General features: G+C 43.6%; 1 protein-coding gene across 1 annotated transcript in view; it reads right to left on the bottom strand.

Annotated features, from left to right (window-relative positions):
* Positions 1-14732, bottom strand: part of ANTXR2 (ANTXR cell adhesion molecule 2) — a 164923-nt gene that overhangs the window by 31424 nt on the left and 118767 nt on the right. The window lies entirely within an intron of this gene.

The following is a 14732-nucleotide window of genomic DNA, read 5'->3' on the forward strand; positions in this document are numbered from 1 at the left end:
TCCACTGACTAACCTCACTTGCACCCGTTGCCCCTGCCTCCTTTACGCTATCAGAGGCCTTCAAGAACTTCTTCTGTGGCCTGCAAGCTTTCCTGAAGGTTTCTGCAGCCGATAACTGAGCTCCAGATCAATCCAGAGCTTTGTTATCAGCTACAGAGGCCTTCAGGAAAGCCTTGCTAACCTTGCCGGCTGCAGAAGAAATGGGCTGGCAAGGCAGGTGTTGGAGTATGTGAGGCCTGGCTACAACTGTCCAAAGGTAAGTAGTAGGACAGCTTCAACCCCCCGCCTATCCCCACCCTAGCTTAATTTTTGCCCGTCTACTCTGGAGTGGGCGAGATCTTAATTAGGGCTTATTTGGGGGGTAGGGCTTATATTGGGCACACATGTAAAGATCAAGCTAGGACTTACTTTCAGGGTAGGTTGTATTTTTGAGGAAACAGGGTACTTTCGTGCCTAGTGAGGCCTCAGAAGTGTGCCTTCCCATTATGACACCAGCCTAATAGAACAGTCTCCCATCAGAGACACAGATGGTCCTGACTCTACAGGTAGTCCTTGACATATGACCACAATTGAGCTCAACATTAGTGCTGCAAAGCAAGGTTAAGTGAGTTTTGCCCCGTTTTACAAACTTTCTTCCATTATTGTTAAATGAATCACTGCAGTTGTTAAGTGAGTAACCCGGCTGTTAAGTGAATCTGTGTTCCCTACCGACTTGGCTTATCAGGAGGTTGGAAAAAGTGATTGATCACATGACCTCGGGACACTGAGACCGTCATAAATATGAACCAGTTGCCAAGGGCTCTGAATTTTGATCACGTGACCTAATGAGGATGCTGCAAACAGTCTTGTGGGGAAAAAAAATAAGGGTTTTTTTCAGTGATTTTGTAACTTTGAACAGTCACTAAATGAACTGTTGTAAGTCAAGGACTACCTGCAAATTTGCAATAAATTTGCTGTGTGGAACATAAATGCTGAGGTTTCAGCTGGCCTACTCAGGAGAAAAGAAAACTGCTTTTCTGTACAGTTAGTGGATCACAGCTGAGATAACCTTCGGACTTTGTGTTCTTCTGACAGTTGGTTCAACGTCCCTCCCTTAGAAACAGGACAGCAAGAAAAAAATGGCTAGAATAATGACTTTTAGTTTTATTTCCTTGCTCGCATTTTATTTATCACAGCTGAGCACTGGCCATCATAATGCAGCAAAAACACAGGCTTCCCTAGAACGCTTGCAGTTCCCCATAGAAACGTTTTTCCTGTGAATAACTTCATAATTTTGCAACTTTTGGGTTTCCCCAAGCGAGAGGATCATTTTTAATGCATTTTAAGTGCCGTCTTTGCAAAAATAAGCAACAATATTTATACCAGGACAGTGGAAATAAAAGACATGATTTTAGATTTTCTTGCCCAGAATGAATTGAGAGTAGAGTAGAGTAGAGTAGAGTAGAGTAGAGTAGAGTAGAATAGACCTGGAAGGAACCTTGGAGGTCTTCTAGTCCAGCCCCCTGCCCAAGCAGGAGACCCTATACCATTTCTGACAAATGGCAGTCCAATCTTTTCTAATCATCCTGGTTGCTCTTCTCTGTACTTTTTCTAGAGGGTCGGCATCTTTTTTTGTAGTATGGTGACCAAAACTGGATGCAGTACTCTAGATGTGGTCTTACTAAGGCTTTATAGAGTGGTATGAGTACTTCCCTTGATCTCAATTGTATCCCTCTGTTAATGCAGCTTAGGATTGCATTAGATTTTTTGGCTGCTGCTGCACACTGCTGGCTCATATTTTGTTGATTGTACACAATCACACACACTTATATGATACAGTCTATTTCCCTAGCTGTTTTCTTTCCTATCCTACATTGACTTGATTTGGATGTGTAGTTCTTCAATACAGGTAGTCCCCAACTTACATCAGTTCATTTAGTGACCGTTCGAAATTATAACACCACTGAAAAAAGCGACACGAGAAAGTAACCAGTTTTTCACATTTACATCCATTGCAGTATCCCCCATGGTCACGTGATCCAAATTCAGACCCTTGGCAACTGGCTCATATTTACGACTGTTTTCAGTGTCCTGGGCTCACATGATCCCCTTTTGTGACCTTCTGACAAGCAAAGTCAACGGGGAAGCCAGATTCACTTAACAACCGTGTGACTAGTTTAACAAATGCAGCGATTCATTTAACAACAGTGGCAAGAAAGGTCGTAAAATGGGGCAAAACCGACTTAACAAAAATACTTTGCTAAGTAAATACTTACAAATAAGGTAAAGGTAAAAATTCCCCTCATACATACGTGCTAGTTGTTTCTGGCTCTAGGGGGCAGTGCTTATCTCCGTTACAATGCCGAAGAGCTAGCGCTGTCCGAAGACGTCTCCGTGGTCATGTGGCCGGCATGACTAAACACCGAAGGCGCACGGAGCGCTTGTTACCTTCCTGCCAAAGTGCTTTCAAACTGCTAGGTTAGCAGAAGCTGGGACAAGTAATGGGATCTCACTCCATTATGCAGCGCTAGGGATTCGAACCACCGAACTGCTGACCTTTACAATTGACAAGCTCAGCATCTTAGCCACTGAGCTACTGCATCCCATCAAATAAGTATTATTTGTTGTTAATACTTAAAAATTCTCACTTAGCAACAGAAATTTTGGGCCCGATTGTGGTTGTTAAGTTGAGGATTACCTGTTTAGAAAACCGTATTTTCATCTGCTTGTTTGTATTAATTCCAGATTGTTATTGTAACGCCTGCCCCATTTCCCCCTTCTCCAGATGAGCTGTGATCACAGCTTCTGGAATTCCCATCAGCTGGGGTTATGGGTCATGTTTGTTGTGTTGGGGGTGGGGGGGGAACAGAAGTTGCAGACTGGGATACCAGACTGGTGTAGGAAGTTAGCACCTACCACTCTCCTAGGAAAATGAAATATTTTAGGATATACTAAAAAGGCAGAATATTTCCCCTAAAAGAGAAGTAGAAACTCAGAGAGGCAGAAACTCGGCCCGCCACCACCTTTGTTAATGGGCCATTAAGGCCTGGCCAGTCTATTCTACATAACAAAGATCTACCTCTTCCAGGCAGAGCCATAATAAGAATTGCTCAAAGCCCTTTCATTACATCATCATCCAGCAAGGCTCAACCAAGCCTGGGACTCAGGACAGCCAAGACTTGCTCCATGGGAGTCTGACAACCAATCAGAATACGAGCTCAAATTCAAATCCCACCAGAGGGCATAAAACCCAGGGACTCTCAGCATTTCTTCCCTATTTTTGACCCAGGAGCTCCCAGGCATGTCATCCTGTCCACCATTAAACCATCTTTCCAAACCGCCTCCATGTTTCCAGTGTCTTCGTCCCCACTTGGAACTGAACCCAGAAGGATATTTCTTCCAACCCAGAGTTTGGGTAACTAGGAAGTCTACTGTCCCTGTAAGCAATCGGGTGAGTCCAAAAGTCTGGCTGAACCACCACCAGATTCGAAACAAAAGAAAAGGCTTTCTGAATGTCCTCAGTTCTGAAAATGTCAACCCAGCCAGAAGACCCCAAGCTCACGAGGACCGACAGCGCAAAAGTGCCTTGTTATTTTCCTTCAACCCAAACTGTTCCTAACCTACCGTATCCAATCATCCTTTGCATTGTATGATGTCAAAAACACTTATTGTACAAGCCGAGATCTGTGTTTCTTTTGCCACAGACAATAAATCTTTAGTGTCTTCTTCTGATACGCATCACTTCACTTGATCTCAAGAGGCACTGAGGACTTTCTCTTCCTCTCTCCTTTCTTCCAACAAGGTCACTTCTTTGGCAGGCATGTTTGAGTTTCACCGTACAGGAATATCCTTTTTTTTTTTTTTCCTCAACAGCCTTCTATGTGTATTTACCCAATTTCAGTAAATTTCTATCTATCTGCCGGGTCCTGGCAGAGCTAAAACTGCCACAATTTCCCAAGCTAGCTAGGAATTCTGGGCATTCCAGTCCTTATAAATGAGGAGACCATCAGACTGGGGAAAACTGGCTGATATAAATAGTCACAAATGGCGTTATTGGGTCAAAAAGATGATTCACACTGTACAGAGATGCTTTGGGGATGATCAAAAGAATATGAGAAAAAGACTTAACTAATTTAGATTTTCTAAGGCGGGTAAAACAGATAGTAATGAAAAAGAATTAAGATGTCATCAAAGGCAAGAATATGTTTCTGGCGCTAGAGAAAGAGTTTAGAATGAGGATATATTATTTAAAGCTTCTCAGTATACTGAGCAGGCTCACAAATATTCTTGCATTCTGCTTTGTTCATTAAAATATACTTGACTAAGCCCTAACTGTGCTTCAAAAATCATAACAACACAAAAACTTCAAACCTTTATCCTACTGAGATTATCTCTATTTATTTAACTTCCATTCAGTGGTGGGAGTGAATTTTTTTTACTACCTGCTCTGGGGGCATGGCTTGGTGAGTGGGGCAGGGGAAGGATACTGTAAAATCTCCAGTCAGAGGTGGTATTTGCCGGTTCTCTGAACTACTCAAAATTTCCGCTTCCGGTTCTCCAGATCGGGTCAGAACCACCTCTGCTCCCCCGCCCTCTCTATGTCTATCTCTTTCTCAGTCTTTGACATTATCTCTATTTATCTATCTCTGTCTCTATCTCTATTTATCTATTTTTATGTCTCTATCCATCTCTATCTCTGTATATCTCTACCTCTGTCTGTCTCTATCTCTATCTGTCTATGTCTGTCTGTGTGTCTGTATGTCTCTCTCTTTATTATCTATCAATCTCCATTTATCATTTATCTATATATATATCTATCATCTATCTATCTATCAATGTTTATCTATCTATCTATCTATCTATCTATCTATCTATCTATCTATCTATCTATCTATCTATCTATCTATATCTGCAGTATCATACACTTCAATGAAAGTAGTTTCCAAGGCCCTCTTAATACATCATGCTACTGGTCCTTTTTGTGCAATCGTTGATATTTCTGAAGTAGGATTTGTATTTACTTATATAGTGGTGTTTTCTATGCTACAGTGACTCATTCCTTCAACAATATTAACAGATAAATTCCACGGCTGTCCTTGCAAGATGGACATCGACCTAAGCATCCAGTCATGGTGCATATACAGGCTGAAAAAACCCAGATGAGCACCTGCCATCTCACAATCCCCTGAGTTCTTGAATCTCAGATACGATACCTCTACCCTATGATCCTTCTGCCAAGAGAGAGAAGAGATTGCTGGGTCTCTTCTGGACCATTTTTTGCTTTTTTTTAAAGAGGGACGTTCCTCTCTTAGCAAACAATACCAAGGAGTGCAACTTTAATTCTAGAATTGGGATAAATTCTACTCAAGTTTCAGGAAGCAGTAGAGGAACAAAGACAATGCTGGTATTCAATTTTTTTAACGACCAGTTCTGTGGGCGTGGCGTGGTGGGTGTGGCATGGCCAGCGTGGCTTGGTGGGCATGGCAGGGGAAGGATACTGTAAAATCCATCCTTCCCTCTCCACCCCAACCTGCTTTCCAGCTCCAGCTGCTGCAAACACTCAGTGGAAATCACTTTGAATTTGGAACTAGGGGCAATGGGTAGCTAAGTTTACCGATGTTGCTTCAGCTACCGATCTCATGTCATTTCTATGTCTGGGTTGACAAAGAGGAGAAGGTCCGTTAAATGGAGGGTGACAGCTAGTAATTATTGGAAAGCTGTAGATCGTAGGTGTAACAAGGACGGCTGGGATAAGGTGTCAAAAGCAGGTCATTAATGCTGACAAGACCGGAGTTCAGCTTTAACAGCTGTCTCTCTCTCCCAGCTGGGCTGACCCTGCCTGCTAGAACCGGATCTCCTCAGAGGCCTAACCGGGCATGGCTTAGACCCAGGAAAGACACAAAGGAAGGTCTTGGATAATATTAATGGCCTTTAAAAAGAAAAGAAACCACACAGACACAGACAAAATAGTTCACGTCCTGCGAATCAACCCTTGAGAGGCCTGCGTTCCCTTTAGAGCAGGGTTCTCCAACCTTGGCAACTTTAAGACTGGGGGACTTCAACTCCCAGAATTCCTGCTGGCTGAGGAATTCTGGGAGTTGAAGTCCATAAGTTTTGAAGTTGCCAAGGTTGGAGATCACTGCTCTAAAAGGCATGTGGATTTCCAGGGCTACCTAATCTCCAAAATTCGTATGGAAAACACTCTCAGAGTTCAGTAGGTGGAAAGCCTTGCCATTTACTACCATATGACCATGAGGATGCTCCACCAGTCATTAAGTGTGAAAAAAGAGTTATAAGTCACTTTTTGCAGTGCCGTTGTGATAGGGTGAGGGACCAGGATCCTTTCATGATTTGTGGACTTCAACTCCCAGGATTCTTGAGCCAGTCACCCTTTCATGATTTGTGGACTTCAACTCCCAGAATTCTTGAGCCAGCTACTCTTTTATGATTTGTGGACTTCAACTCCCAGAGTTCTTGAGCCAGTCGCCCTTTCATGATTTGTGGACTTCAACTCCCAGAATTCTTGAGCCAGCCACTCTTTCATGATTTGTGGACTTCAACTCCCAGGATTCTTGAGCCAGTCACCCTTTCATGATTTGTGGACTTCAACTCCCAGAATTCTTGAGCCAGCCACTCTTTTATGATTTGTGGACTTCAACTCCCAGAGTTCCTGAGCCAGTTGCCCTTTCATGATTTGTGGACTTCAACTCCCAGAATTCTTGAGCCAGCCACTCTTTTATGACCTGTGGACTTCAACTCCCAGACTTCCTGAGCCAGTTGCTCTTTCATGATTTGTGGACTTCAACTCACAGAATTCTTGAGCCAGCCACTCTTTTATGACTTGTGGACTTCAACTCCCAGAGTTCCTGAGCCAGTCGCTCTTTCATGATTTGTGGACTGGCAGTCCAACTCCCAGAGTTCCTGAGCCAGTCACTCTTTTATGACTTGTAGACTTCAACTCCCAGAGTTCCTGAGCCAGTCGCCCTTTCATGATTTGTGGACTTCAACTCCCAGAATTCTTGAGCCAGCCACTCTTTTATGACTTGTGGACTTCAACTCCCAGAGTTCCTGAGCCAGTCGCTCTTTCATGATTTGTGGACTGGCAGTCCAACTCCCAGAGTTCCTGAGCCAGTCACTCTTTTATGACTTGTAGACTTCAACTCCCAGAGTTCTTGAGCCAGTCGCCCTTTCATGATTTGTGGACTTCAACTCCCAGAATTCTTGAGCCAGCCACTCTTTCATGATTTGTGGACTTCAACTCCCAGGATTCTTGAGCCAGTCACCCTTTCATGATTTGTGGACTTCAACTCCCAGAATTCTTGAGCCAGCCACTCTTTTATGATTTGTGGACTTCAACTCCCAGAGTTCCTGAGCCAGTTGCCCTTTCATGATTTGTGGACTTCAACTCCCAGAATTCTTGAGCCAGCCACTCTTTTATGACCTGTGGACTTCAACTCCCAGAGTTCCTGAGCCAGTCGCCCTTTCATGATTTGTGGACTTCAACTCCCAGAATTCTTGAGCCAGCCACTCTTTTATGACTTGTGGACTTCAACTCCCAGAGTTCCTGAGCCAGTCGCTCTTTCATGATTTGTGGACTGGCAGTCCAACTCCCAGAGTTCCTGAGCCAGTCACTCTTTTATGACTTGTAGACTTCAACTCCCAGAGTTCCTGAGCCAGTCGCCCTTTCATGATTTGTGGACTTCAACTCCCAGAATTCTTGAGCCAGCCACTCTTTTATGACTTGTGGACTTCAACTCCCAGAGTTCCTGAGCCAGTTGCTCTTTCATGATTTGTGAACTTCAACTCCCAGAATTCCTGAGCCGGCTGTCTGCTCTTAGCAATCACACAGATTTTCCCCATGCAGAACTGACCCTGGCTTAGCCTTTCAAATTTTCCAACGCTGAATGCATCTCCACTATAACTGAATTCCTCCACCTCACTGCTGGTTGTCTTCTTTATTGCAACCTTAAAATCCCTCCTGTATGGCTTTTGTCAATGCTCCCTTCACTTGCAGTACTTGTTGCTCACTGCAGACTTTGTTGTAACCGGAGCATTTCCAGCTGAAAATAATTTGTTGCTAATAAAACAGAAGGTAAAATGAAAGCAAACATAAAATCTGGAGGAATTAATAACGAAACGGAGGCTGGCAGATTCTAGGAAAGTGCTTTCAGAAACAATAGAGGTAAATAATGACTAGCCAAACCAAAAGGGAAGCCTGTAAAAATGCAGCCTAAAAAACAGGTAGTGATCAAAAGTCTTAAAATTGAGAGCACGTCTTTGGGCAAAGGAGAGTTTAAAAAGCACTGCTTCTCCAAAATGTGTCTTCTTTGTTTAAAGGCTGAGGGAAATCACCCCGCCTAGAAGAATGAAATATTTTGAGAAACTATCCTATCCACAAGACAAAAGATCTTCAGCTCCAGGGTGATTGGATTAAGAGAACATAATATGATCATTTAGCAGAAGATACAAAGCCCCACTACATTGCAATCTCTTAAGGACATTGCATCACCCAGAAAACTTCAACCAAACCTGGGAGCTCAGACAAACATGACCCCATAGGAATCTGACAACAGCCAATACATGTTCTTGCACAGGAACAGGTAGCTCAAGTGCAAAGCCCAAGAAAAGGTATAAATACCCCTCATTTTCAACTCCATGGGGTCTGCTGCATCAGGACTATGTGCTTGGTGGTCCTGTTCACCCTCTTTCCAATCAGCCTCCATGTTTCCAGCGTCTTCCTCCTAGCTTGGAATTGAACCAGATGGATATTTCTTCCAACAAGGCAAATAAATAGTATCTCCATCGATCTGAGTTGTCTGCTCTCATGTAGGATTCCTGATATTTTCTTTATATATATAAAAAAGAGAGTCTAACCTCTGAACGACTCCATTTCTGTCCTAGGAGCCTGTTCATCAATCTCTTCCCAAGAAACTGTCCCGAGTCCTGTAACCTTCATTAGCTGGTGTTTGCTTCACTGTTCAAACCCGTCAGATTCTATCCTTTTACTTCGCTCCTTATCACCGCCTCTTCTTCAGACAATTCATCCCTAAGAAACCTGCCCTGACTCTTGACTGTGGGTCTTAATTGCCTCTTCTGTCAGTTTGTGAACAGTGCTCCTTCAACAGGAAGAGATACGCTGAGCAGTTATTGAACCTGCAGGCATCCGGTCCAGCTGCTGGGAACCCAGTTCAAAGTAACAAGGCAGCTTTGCAAAGAGGGGTTGTTTCAAAGCCATGGTCATTATTAGCATTTCCATCCTGGTTCCTGTTCTGACCAAGGCTTCCTGACCATAATTAAGCACACGCTTAGTTAAAACAGCTCTTGTTTTATTTTAACACTGGGAACTATGTTCATTCCCAGCCGGTAATGAGCCCCAAACCGTCCCTCAAGATAAGCATCCACCTTTCTTTCTTTCCGCTTCTATGAATTGCAATAGCACAATTCGATTTTTTGCACCAACAAGGGAGACTGGCATGGTTGCTGGAATGAGGAATTGAGGATTTGGAAATGGAATTCGTATTGATATTGTTTGAAATGAACTATGATGTAGTCCCTTACTACATTGTTTCTCAACCCTGGCCACTTTAAAATAATGAGTGGACTTCAACTCCCAGAATTAGTATTTAAAAGGCAGCCATATCCATAACAAACCAGTGTGGTTGGTTCAAAGTGGATGGACTAAGTTATGGTGGAGATGAGCTCATTGTTGGGAAATCTGAAGGTTAGTGACAGGTCTTCATAGAGAAAATCTATGCAATTGTTAATGACAGATAGTAACAACAACAACAATAAACACTGTCATATAGTCAAGAACATAATGGAACATTAAGTGGTAAAAGTTGTCGAAAATGAGAAGCTGAAGATCTCGTGGGGCTTTCAAATACAGACGGATCGTCATTTGGAACACAACATGCCAGATATCACCGGCGTTGAAAACCGAAGCGTTACTGATATCACTGTACCAGGAGACGCCAAAGTCGAAGAAAAAAACTGGAAAAAATCATGAAATATCATGACCTGGCCATCGAAACTATGCGATTGTGGATGAAACATGTGACAGTGATACCCATTGTCATCGTGGCACTTGGTACCATGTCCAAGAATTTTACAAAACACATCAAAGAAATTACAGCTTCCTGCAATAACACTAGTGGAACTGCAAAAAACTGCGCTACTGGGAACATCGTACATCTTAAGAAAATACTTGGTTGATACCTAGGACTCTGGCAGCAACCCGTATCAACCATTAGCACCACTCACATTTTTGAATGTTCAGTTGACTGAGTGTCATGTTTAATGAATAAAAGAGATAACAACAACAATAATAATAATGATAATAATAATAATTGACATTGGCAATGATATTACGGCAACTTAAGTTTAACTTACTTAAACTGCATAATTTTGGGGGTGCAATCCCAAAACAACTGAAGCACCCCTTGAACACCAGTGGCATTGATAAATCTGCCATCAGTCAATTGCAAAAACAGAGGTGGTATTCAGCAGGTTCTGACAGGTTCTGGAGAACCGGTAGTGGAAATTTTGAGTAGTTTGGAGAACTGGCAAATCCCACCTCTGACTGGCCCCGCCAACCCCATCTATTCTCTGCCTCCCATTGAGTCCCAGCTGATCCGCTGGGTCTTCTTTTGTTGCCCTGCACAGGAGAACAGAGCTGGAAAGCAGGTTAGTGGGGTGGGGAGGGAGTGGGGATTTTGCAGTATCCTTCCCCTGCCACGCCCACCAAGCCACACCCACAGAACCACTAGTAATTTTTTTTTGAATCCCACCATTATGCAAAAGGCGGTTTTACTTGGAACAGCTTCCATCCTGCGGCGAGATCTGTAACATTGTCAAACATCCAGATTTGCCTATCCCAGGTCCTTGGTAAGGACTTGATAGGTAAACAAAAATGCCAGCCTAAACATCTGGCTGACCGTACAATGATTAGTAATAATAATAAAAAGTTGACAGTGACAATTATATTACGGCAACATAAGTACTTACGTAAACGGCATAATTTATATGCTGATGTCACAATGCAAGTGTCATCTTTAACCACTCCCCCACCCCACCACTTGGAGATGCTTGCTAAAGGTTAGTGCAAGAAAAGGACCCTGAATGAAATGGAAACACACTGGTAAAAGAGAACCGGAACGAAAAGGCCACGGCTCTGCAAAACCCAGGCCACCCTGTTTCGAAGAGAGCCCAACCCTATTATCAAATGAAGCCAGAGCAATCTATTCTAAACAGCCTTTAGGATGACACTTGCCTTCCTCCGGTGCTAATTTAATGCCTGAAAAGGAGCTTTGGGCATCAGGAGAAATACCTCTCGTCACAACGGCAGCGTCGTTCAGTAAAAGCAATTTGCTAATATGTTCTGGCTCGGCCATTACTGTGATCAGGAAACAATAAGATGAGCAGCTTTCCTGTATCCCAGCTTTGGTTCGGGGCGTCACCGTGGCAAAGCAGTTCCTGGTACTGGTTGCTGATCTTTAGGGCTCTTTTAAAAGTCTTTTGCAAAGCAGATCCCCACCCCCGCCCCCGCAGGCTTCATAGATAAGGAGTTTGGTACATACTATAGTTGAATAAACCACAATTGGTCAAAACTGCACTACACGAAAGTTATAAATCACACTTTATAAATGGTCAAAGGACTGCCCAAATACTTTGGTCCTCTGGCCACTGAATGAGAAGAGAAGACTCCTTGGAGAAGGCCCTGATACTGGGAAAGACGGAAGGCAAAAGGAGAAGGGGAACGGCAGAAGATGAGAATGATTAGATCTGGCCCACGGGGCCACCTGGAAACTGCAAAGGACTGGCTTGCGGTGCCTTTGCCAGTGAAAACGGAGCTCAGGAGGGCCCTCCCAAGCTCCATTTTTGCTGGCAGAGGGTTGCAGGAGGCCACTGCAGCTGAAAATGGAGCTTGGGAGGGTCATGCGTGGCTCTCCCGAGCTCCGCTTTTGCAAGCAGAGGGTTACAAGAGGCTGTCGTGGCTGAAAATGGAGCTTGGGAGCCTGTTTTTGCTGGCGGAGCTCTTGAGCCACCACAGGTGCCCCTGACACGAGTGACGTCGAGATGGCCACCCTGACCACACCCACCCTGGGCCCCCGAGCTCAAACAGAACCCTGATGTGGCCCTCAAAAATATTGAGTTTGACACCCCTGGTTTATAGCGTGTCATCAACACCACAAACATAAATTTGGACAAATTCTGCGAAACTGTGGAAGACAGGGTGGCCTGGTGTGTTGTTTGTCCATGGGGTCACAACGAATTGGACACAACTTAGCGACTGAACAACAATATATCTTCTCTTGCTCAATGTCCTTCTAGACCAATTGTTCCCAACACTTCAGTGTTTAATGATATAACTGACTCTGTTTCTCCTCACAGATTCCAATATATTTATATTATCAAATCATCAAGGGGACCAAATGTTTACTACTCTTAAGTCTGACCTCCAATTGAGAACATAAACCTAATGGCACTAGTAGTAAATCAGCAATTCTCCAACTTGGCCCGAAAAAGAATGACCAGCCTGTTTTCCTGATCTTGGATAGACTAAGCAATGGAACCCACCATTATCTGATATTCAGGCAAAGCGGTGAAGACAAGATTCCGAAGAGAATAAGAACATAAAAAGTGTTCAACTGAGTTCTCCTACTTAAATATAGGCCGTCATCTAAAATTGTGCAAGACAAGAATGTCGTACTGGTGACCATAGCAATGTGCAAAAAGGCATTTTTATGTTGGATTGCAGTCAGACAAAAAGTCTGGCTAGGAAGAGTGATAAAATGATGGATTTGGCCCAGACCTATTTCAAAAATGTGCAAATTAGTACCAGATCTCTTGATCATGTGGCATTGCCAGCACTGTCCAAACAAGTGTACACTTCCAAAAATCTCTACTCTTCATAACCCGAAGGACAACAGCGGTTATTAACTCTCACAAACAAAGGCAACAGCTTAGGAAATGCTGGCATAACCATTCTACCCTAACGGACATAAATATGATTTCCATTTACCTTGACTAAGATGCCACCAGAGTACAGATTTACTTGAGCTTTTAAAAGCATCAAACCAATGTGAATACCCATCCCAGCAGAAATTGTAACACCGGAAAAGATTCCAAATTCCAGCCACATTTATTTATTTTTTTGCTTATTCAGAGCACTAAAAACGATTTAAGATCATTCCTCTGAAAATCTCTCATGCTATATGCCCATCGTTTTATCACTTCTTCCTAACCAGAGCTGAGTTTATCTCTGACTATATAATCCGACATTAAAAATGTCTCCTTCCCATATAGGTGCAACACAGATCATAAAACTGCCTGCTGCAGATTCTGCTGATTCAAGCACAGCATTGATCTGACGGCTTCCTAACATTTGGTATGTAAACAGTTCCGCGTTCTACATTTTCCAATGTTTACTTAGCCCAGACAATGAGACTTTGAAACTGGGCTAAGAGGTAGGGGGGTGAAAGTCATCATCAGATTACCTTCCATTTTAGAAAAGAATAAAGGGGCATTAGAGGTCTTCTAGTCCAACACCTTGCTCAAGCAGGAGATCCTAAACCAGTGGTGGCCAACCTTTTTGGACTTGTGTGCCAAAAATTGTGTGTGTGCTGGCACTCGTGTGCTCACATGCCAGCACCCAGAAGGTAGTGCATGCGCCCCCGCTCCCTGCACATGCAATCCCCACCGCCTCCCCTTAGCTGCACTGTGCCTCACAGCTGATTTTTGACTGGTTTGAGGCCTTTTCCAGCCTTCCAGAGCCTTGAAAAAAGCCTCTGCAGGCCGAACAGGCCCATTCCGTCACTTCCGGTATTAACAGGAAGTGATGAAACGGGCCTATTCGGCCTGCAGAGGCTTTTTTCAAGCCTCTGGAAGGCTGAAAAAAGGTCTCAAACCAGCCAAGAATCAGCTGTAAGACACGTGCATGCACAGAGAGGTAAATTTGCCTGCGGCTCGCGTGCCGGCAGAAATGGCTCTGCATGCCACCTGTGGCACGCGTGCCATAGGTTCGCCATCGCGGTCTTAAACCATTTCTAACAGATGGCTGTCCAGTCTCTTCTTAAAAGCCTCTAGTGATGGAGTGCCGACAATTTCTGGAAGGAAACTGTTCCACTAGTTGATTGTCCTCATCTTATTTTATAATGTAGACACACACACACACACACACCTCTTATAAGGGATAATGGTAAATTGTTTGTAAAGCATGAAGTACAAGGAAGAATTATTAATGAGAGAGAACTATCAATATTTCAAAAATTATAGATTACTAAGAGACGAAAATGACAGGACTGTAGCCAGAGAGGACAACGCTGGTTTCACCACCTTGTGTTTCTTGAAGAAATAGGATACGGGGGAGGAGAAAGTAAGGTACTCCTTGACTTACAACAGCTCGTTTAGCAACCGTTCAAAGTTAAAATGCACTGAAAAAAGTGATTTATGCCCGTTTTCATACTTATGACGATTGCAGCATCCCCATGGTCACTTGATCAAAATCCATCCAGGTGGCCACTGACTTGTATTTATGGTGGTTGCAGTGTCCCGGGATCATGGGATCCCGTTTTGTGACCTTCTGACAAGCAAAGTCAACGGAGAAGCCAGATTCACTTAAAGACCATATTACTAACGAAACAACTGCAGTCATTCACTTGACAACTGCGGCAAGAGAGGCCATAAAATGGAGCAAAGCTCACTTTACAACTATCACACTTAGTCACAGAAATGTTGGGCTCAGCTGCGGTGAT

Source organism: Pseudonaja textilis, chromosome 6, assembly GCF_049901715.1.
Source record: "Pseudonaja textilis isolate UNSWEBS1 chromosome 6, rPseTex1.2, whole genome shotgun sequence".
Classification (NCBI taxonomy): domain Eukaryota; kingdom Metazoa; phylum Chordata; class Lepidosauria; order Squamata; family Elapidae; genus Pseudonaja; species Pseudonaja textilis.